Source organism: Argopecten irradians, chromosome 9 (assembly GCF_041381155.1).
Source record: "Argopecten irradians isolate NY chromosome 9, Ai_NY, whole genome shotgun sequence".
Taxonomy (NCBI): domain Eukaryota; kingdom Metazoa; phylum Mollusca; class Bivalvia; order Pectinida; family Pectinidae; genus Argopecten; species Argopecten irradians.
In genome coordinates, this window is record NC_091142.1 from 1630705 (window position 1) to 1637063 (window position 6359).

Consider the following 6359-nt stretch of genomic DNA (forward strand, 5'->3'; position numbering starts at 1 on the left):
ATCATAATAGAAACTTCCGGATTAATGTGTCAGAAAAATATGATCAAAAAACAAGTTTTAGAGCTGTAATATGAATTACTCAAAACCCTAATTTAAGAGCTTAAGTGTTGACAAGAACCAGCAAAACTGGCCCAATTTTCTGCCTGGGATTCTCATGTCCTTTCGTATGAGCCCCTCTACTCAATCCTCAGACCTGTCTCCATATCATATGCTCTACGGTAAAGAGATGAACCTTTCCTTTGACACATCTCTCATTCCTATAGATGGCTTAAACAAAGATGCTAAGACTCATGTCTTACAGTTACTGAATCATCTGAAGTATGTGAAGACTGTAGCTGAAAGGAATATAAAGCAAGCACAAGCTAAGCAAAAAGAGCATCACGACAAGAAAGCTTCTGTTCCCACGTTTAGAATGAATGACCTAGTAATGCTTCATACAACAAAAGTACCACAGGGTTTATCACCCAAACTCCACAATCCTCTTGATGGTCCATTTTATATTGTGGATATAGGACCAAATCACACATACAAACTTCGCAGGTGCGATACACATAAAGAGTTGAAGTCTCTTATAAATGCAAACAGGCTGAAGCCATATACCAGCTCAATTCAGAAACCTAAGTTTGATACGCCTAATGTACCAGTGGTGAATAAACCCATAGCACCACTTGTGGCTCCTAGAGTGCCACCCGCAGCACCAGTTGCAGATAATGATGATACCCCTGACCTTGGGACACATATGACAAATAGTCAACATGACAAAAGTGCTGATGATGCAAGTCAGCCTTGAAATAATGATAGTCAAACCATGACTTATCCTGTTGAAAAGTTGCTAAAATGCAGAACAAGAAACGGTAAAAAGGAATATAAGGTAAAATGGATCGGATACAGAGATCGAACCTGGGAACCAGTTGAAAATATACCTGCAGAAATAGTGAGAATGTTCCATATAAAGCGTACGCAGTCAGGAAAAGCGAGAAAAAGAGGCAAACAGTCAAAATTGACTTGTTTCTCACAATAAATATGTTCCTATATATAAGAGGATTATCCCTTAGACAACTATAGTGGTACCATCTTACTTTACTTTCTCTCTGTCTATCGAATAATGTGTTAACATCTTGGCAGATCTCTGTCAGTTTAGTGCTAAAGAGTAGTCGACGACTCTTTATCGGCATATTATACGATTAATCTTTATTTTCCCCTCTTTGTCTTCTGTAGGTGTCTTTGGTCTTCCTCAAATCTGGAACGTGATTGTGATGGCCCTCCTCTGCTTGCCCATAGTGTTTAGTGAATCATCATCCGTGCAAAGATTGAATTATGGCATTTTATTTGAGCCAGCGCAAAAGTTGCATCTTGGACAGGAATATTGGTCCCACACCTTTACAATACCACTACCAACAAGTTTGTCGCTACCAGGCATCGTCCCTTGCAAGAGAAGAACATGTGAGTCTGCTAACTCAGTGATTCAAACATTGAACAATCTTCGTACTCAATGTATGGCAAACGTTAACGAGACTGTGAGAGAATTGCATCGGTTAATTCCACATTCCTACCTTCCAAACAATTCACCATTCAGTTCACGTCGAAACAAACGAGGTATTTTTGATTTTATTGGAGAGATATCCAAGTCTCTTTTTGGTACAGCTACTTCAAGTGATGTTTCAAATCTCAAGCGTCATATGCAGATTTTGAATAGGAATAATGTTAAGCTAGCAAAAGCTATGACAGACGAAGCACACCAACTTACATCCTTCATTTCTACGGTAAATGATCGATTTGACAATGTTATGAATGCAATCAAAACAAACCATGATCAAAAAATAACTTTATCTAACCAATTTGCCAGCTCTTTAGATGGAATATAACACGAATTTGTACTTTTGGAAAAGATGATGTTAATGCAAATTAATGCTACAACAATTCTAGACAAACACCTAGAACATGCTTAATTAGCCATTCATGACTTAGTGAAAGGAAAGTTATCTCCATTTCTTCTTGCACCTCATGTTATTGATGACTCCCTGAAACAAATACAAAGTATCATAGATAGGAAGTTTCCGGGATTTAATATAATACATAGGAATCCATTGTATTATTACTCATTCGCACGCTTCCTTTTTGCTAGACACCACGGAAATTTGTACATTCTTTTGCAAATACCAATTTCTACCTTTGTTGAACCACTTTCTTTGTATAAAGTGTATTCTGTTCCTGTTCCACTTAACGCTACATCTACTCATGCTACACAGCTACTTGGCACTCCAGACTACTTCTTACATACACATGACAATCAGCACTTCTCAACTCTTTCACATGACCAGTTGAAGTCATGTTCAGGTGATAAAATATTGTATTGCCCTTTTCAAGTTGCTTTGTCCTCAATTGCCAAACCATCATGTTTATCTTCTGTGTTCTACAATCACAAGGATTCAGTGAAACAAAATTGTGATTTTAGATTTATCGCAAATGCTCTTTCGCCCAGTATTAAGGAACTGGCCCCCTCTACATTACTTTTGTATCATATCACTATGCTAGCCTTGGATTGTCCTTCAGGCCAGAGAATCATTAAAGGATGTACTTTTTGTGTTATTCAAATACCATGTAGATGTTCCCTTACTTCAGATAATCTGTTTATGCCACCTCGGTTAGGATCATGTAGAAACGGAACTAGTGATATCTCAGTTGTCCATCCAATCAACTTGGCTCTATTACAAGAATTTTTTCTACCATCTGAACATTCATCAATATTAGGTGATACGTCTTCTTCTGAGTTTGTTCACATAAAGCTTCCTTCATTCAAAATTTACAATCATTCTTTCTCCAAGTATCTTGCAAATGATAACCAGTATGATCTGAGCTTGAAGAAGATTGCCCAAAAAGCCCAAAAAGGTGAAACTGTCTTTTCCTCTTTAGCTGAATCAATGATAGAAGGTCAGATTCCTTTTGAGACAGTTAATTGGCCAGATACTAGTGGTGTTATTGCTTTAATAGGAACAGTTACCTCTAGCATAGCAATTGTATTGGTTTTCTATCTGTATGCTAAACTTAGAAAGCTTTCTGCTGTAGTTCTTCTTGCTCAAAAGTCTTCTGCCTTCACTGTTCCACCTGCAATTCCAAGTTTTCACTATCAAGCCTTACCTGACCCAACAACACCTACTCTCATGTCAGAACATGTATACAATTCACTGCTGACACCATGGCCGTATGTCACTCTTTCCCTTCTAACAACTATCTTCATCCTTACTGCTGTGTATGTAATTTGGAAAAAGCTAATTAAGACTAACAAAACCTCTCTGTTTGTTGAACTGACCAGTGGTAACGAATGTGAACTTGTTAGAGTAACTTCTCTACCTTTGTGCCCAGATAACTGGACATTTTGCCCTCCTATAGATATTAGTAACATTTCTATTCATGGTAAAATCTTCCCAGTAATTCATTTTGATTGGTTACAATTTTATGTCATTAACAACCATACTAAACATCGCATCTACCCCTGCAAATCTTATCGAGTCTCACCATTTCGAGCTAGAAGAATAAAAAGGATTTTGGCACAGCCTTATACAGCATATATTTTGCTTGCATATCATGGTTATTCCTCATTGCTTAAGTGACTGTACTCTGTAACAAATGGGACATGAAATGTCTATGAGCAGAACTGCCTGTGTACCATACATGCATGTAAATCACACAAGAATTATAGATTGAAGTGTGATTAGATTGTGAGCTCATTGTAAATTAAAGAATTCTGAACTATGATCCCTTTATAATACTGTGAACACATGACAAGCACACCTTCATTTTATTCACTTGTCGGTTACTAATTTTCGGGACGAAAATTTTTCTAAGCAGGAGGGATATTTCATAGTGAAAAATAGTGTGTTATTTTGTTTTATTTTTAACTATGATTGATTTCATTTGTTCAAATAGTTTTTAATTCAAACTTGTTTTATTTCAATTTTGAAAGTTTATTTTGTTTTATTTTTAACTATGATTGGTTTCATTTGTTCAAATAGTTTTTAATTCAAACTTGTTTTATTTCAATTTTGAAAGTTTCAACAATTGTAATAAGAACGTATATATGTATATACTAGTGTAAATTCCGTACCTATAGCTTGCCTTAGGTAGAATCATAATAGAAACTTCCGGATTAATGTGTCAGAAAAATATGAACAAAAGACAAGTTTTAGAGCTGTAATATGAATTACTCAAAACCCTAATTTAAGAGCTTAAGTGGTGACAGCGCCGGATATTGTTACCTAACCAGATCTTTGTCGGTAAATCAGACACTGCTATAAGGTCTTTTTCAATGTTTACGCGAAGGTCATTAATTGCTTTTGCCGTAAGCGCGTTATGAAACCACGTGGCTCTGACCACTCGAGTCCGCAGGTTATGATCTAACGATCACTGCGCACGTGCACCTGTCGAGATGCTGATTTCGGTTAACTGGTCTAGTCACTCTTGACCAAGACCAATAAAGAGGTAACATCTAAAGAAACAGCTCTCTCTATTATATTTACAGGTAAGCACAGACTTTGATATTTTGTATGTTGTATAGTGTATAACTTGTATATGATAATTATGTTAAAGTCAATGTATGGAATGTTTATTTATTTAATTCCAGATCTAATGATTTTAATTTGAAAATCATTATGGTCTTGAATTAATTATTTTTGATTAATTTGTATTATTTATTTTACTTGTGTGTTATATTTGTCTAATTCTATACTGAAAGCATGTTGTTATAACCAGTTTAAATATTGCAAACTTGGCCACTTTGTAATTACTGGTGTGCAACCTAACTTATGCGAGTTATGAGAGTTACTCCCCTTTGTTGGTTAGCACATTTCCTGCGTTTTACAAAATTAACAACTCGAGAAAGAATCTTCTTCGTAAAATGTTTTCTAAACTCATCAACATGCTGAAGGTTGGATATATCATTTATAGACTAGGTAATTGTTCTGTAAATGTGATATTATTATTATTTATCAATTTGGTTTGATCTATAAAGTCACTGAAAGCATAAGAGGCATCGCCGTCTTATAATTTTGAAATGTTTGTTTATAAATGTTGTCCATGTATAAGCTTGATTTTGCTAAATAATTGAACTCATACGCTCAGGAATATGTTTCGCATTTTGATCTTGTTTCAGTAAACAAACATATTTATCCTAAATTGAATAAGGTTAACTCTATATATGAAACAATTTATTCTGTTTAAAAACAAACAAATATGTAGTAACAGTTACCTCACTTGTTATATTGAAAATCAATGTTTCTGATAGGATTCATGTTTAAATGTTTATCATAATTACCAAAAGTTCTTTGATTGAAATATATGTATTATAATTGTATCATAATTGATCAATGGATATAAATATTGATTGTTCTTTATTCTAAATAAGCAGAAATTAGGACTGTAACGAGTATCCGAGTACTCGAGTATTCACGAATTATTGAGAAAGATCGGATACGAATATTCGTTACTCCTGATATTTGTGGATCGCGATCTTTCAAAAGCAAAAAAATAGTACCTTCTTTAATGCTGTCATAGCTCAAAAATGTGAAGGAATGTACACTAAAGTCTGAATATCATCGATGTTTTCACTTTGAAGTAGACCGGAAGTACACATGAGCTGCGTGAAGTAAAGCTAGCAACATGTTATTTTCGTACCCACGCTTCGATGCAATGTTGTGAATTCTTCATAAAATAATAATGATAAAACATAATTATTGACTTCTAGAGATGTAAAAGATTATTATCGATTTCGTTTTCATTACGGGTCGGAAATATGTAAAAATACGAATATATTATATTAGGCAACTGAGTACTGTAGATGTGAACCCCATGTCAAAAACGAAAGGTAGGCTAATTATGAGCCAAAATCATAAATCACCTGATTAGAAATAAAAAAAACTATAGGCCTAGAACCAAAGTAAATTGTAACTACTCTTATAGATTTTAATTTTTTTTCTTAATTTCAATGTTTTTCTGTATTTGACCAAAATAAAAGTAACAATGAAATGTTTTGATATGGTGATTTATGACTTACCATGATGATGTATATACAGTGTACCTGTTCACAGATGGTTTGACTTTGATTCATGCCGTAATTGATGTGCAGTAGTATTTTTGAGATGACGTTATTTCAAAATTCAAATGATTTGATTTTTTTACAGTTACAGTGACTGAATCCTACTGTACTTCACCTGTAACTCTATTGCTTAATGATAAGGAATGTAAAACTGCTAAAATTGGTTTTATCATCAATCAAACATTTATCAATATATAAGACCATTATTGATTTATCAATAAAAACAGTTTTACTGCAGTTGAATCTTTTGCTTGTATCTAACTGGTGA

The 6359-nt window shown here is 34.3% G+C and overlaps 1 pseudogene; it reads left to right on the forward strand.

Moving 5' to 3' along the window:
- Positions 1 to 226: 226 nt before the first annotated feature.
- LOC138331095 (uncharacterized) lies at positions 227 to 3611 on the forward strand (annotated as a pseudogene).
- Positions 3612 to 6359: the final 2748 nt, after the last annotated feature.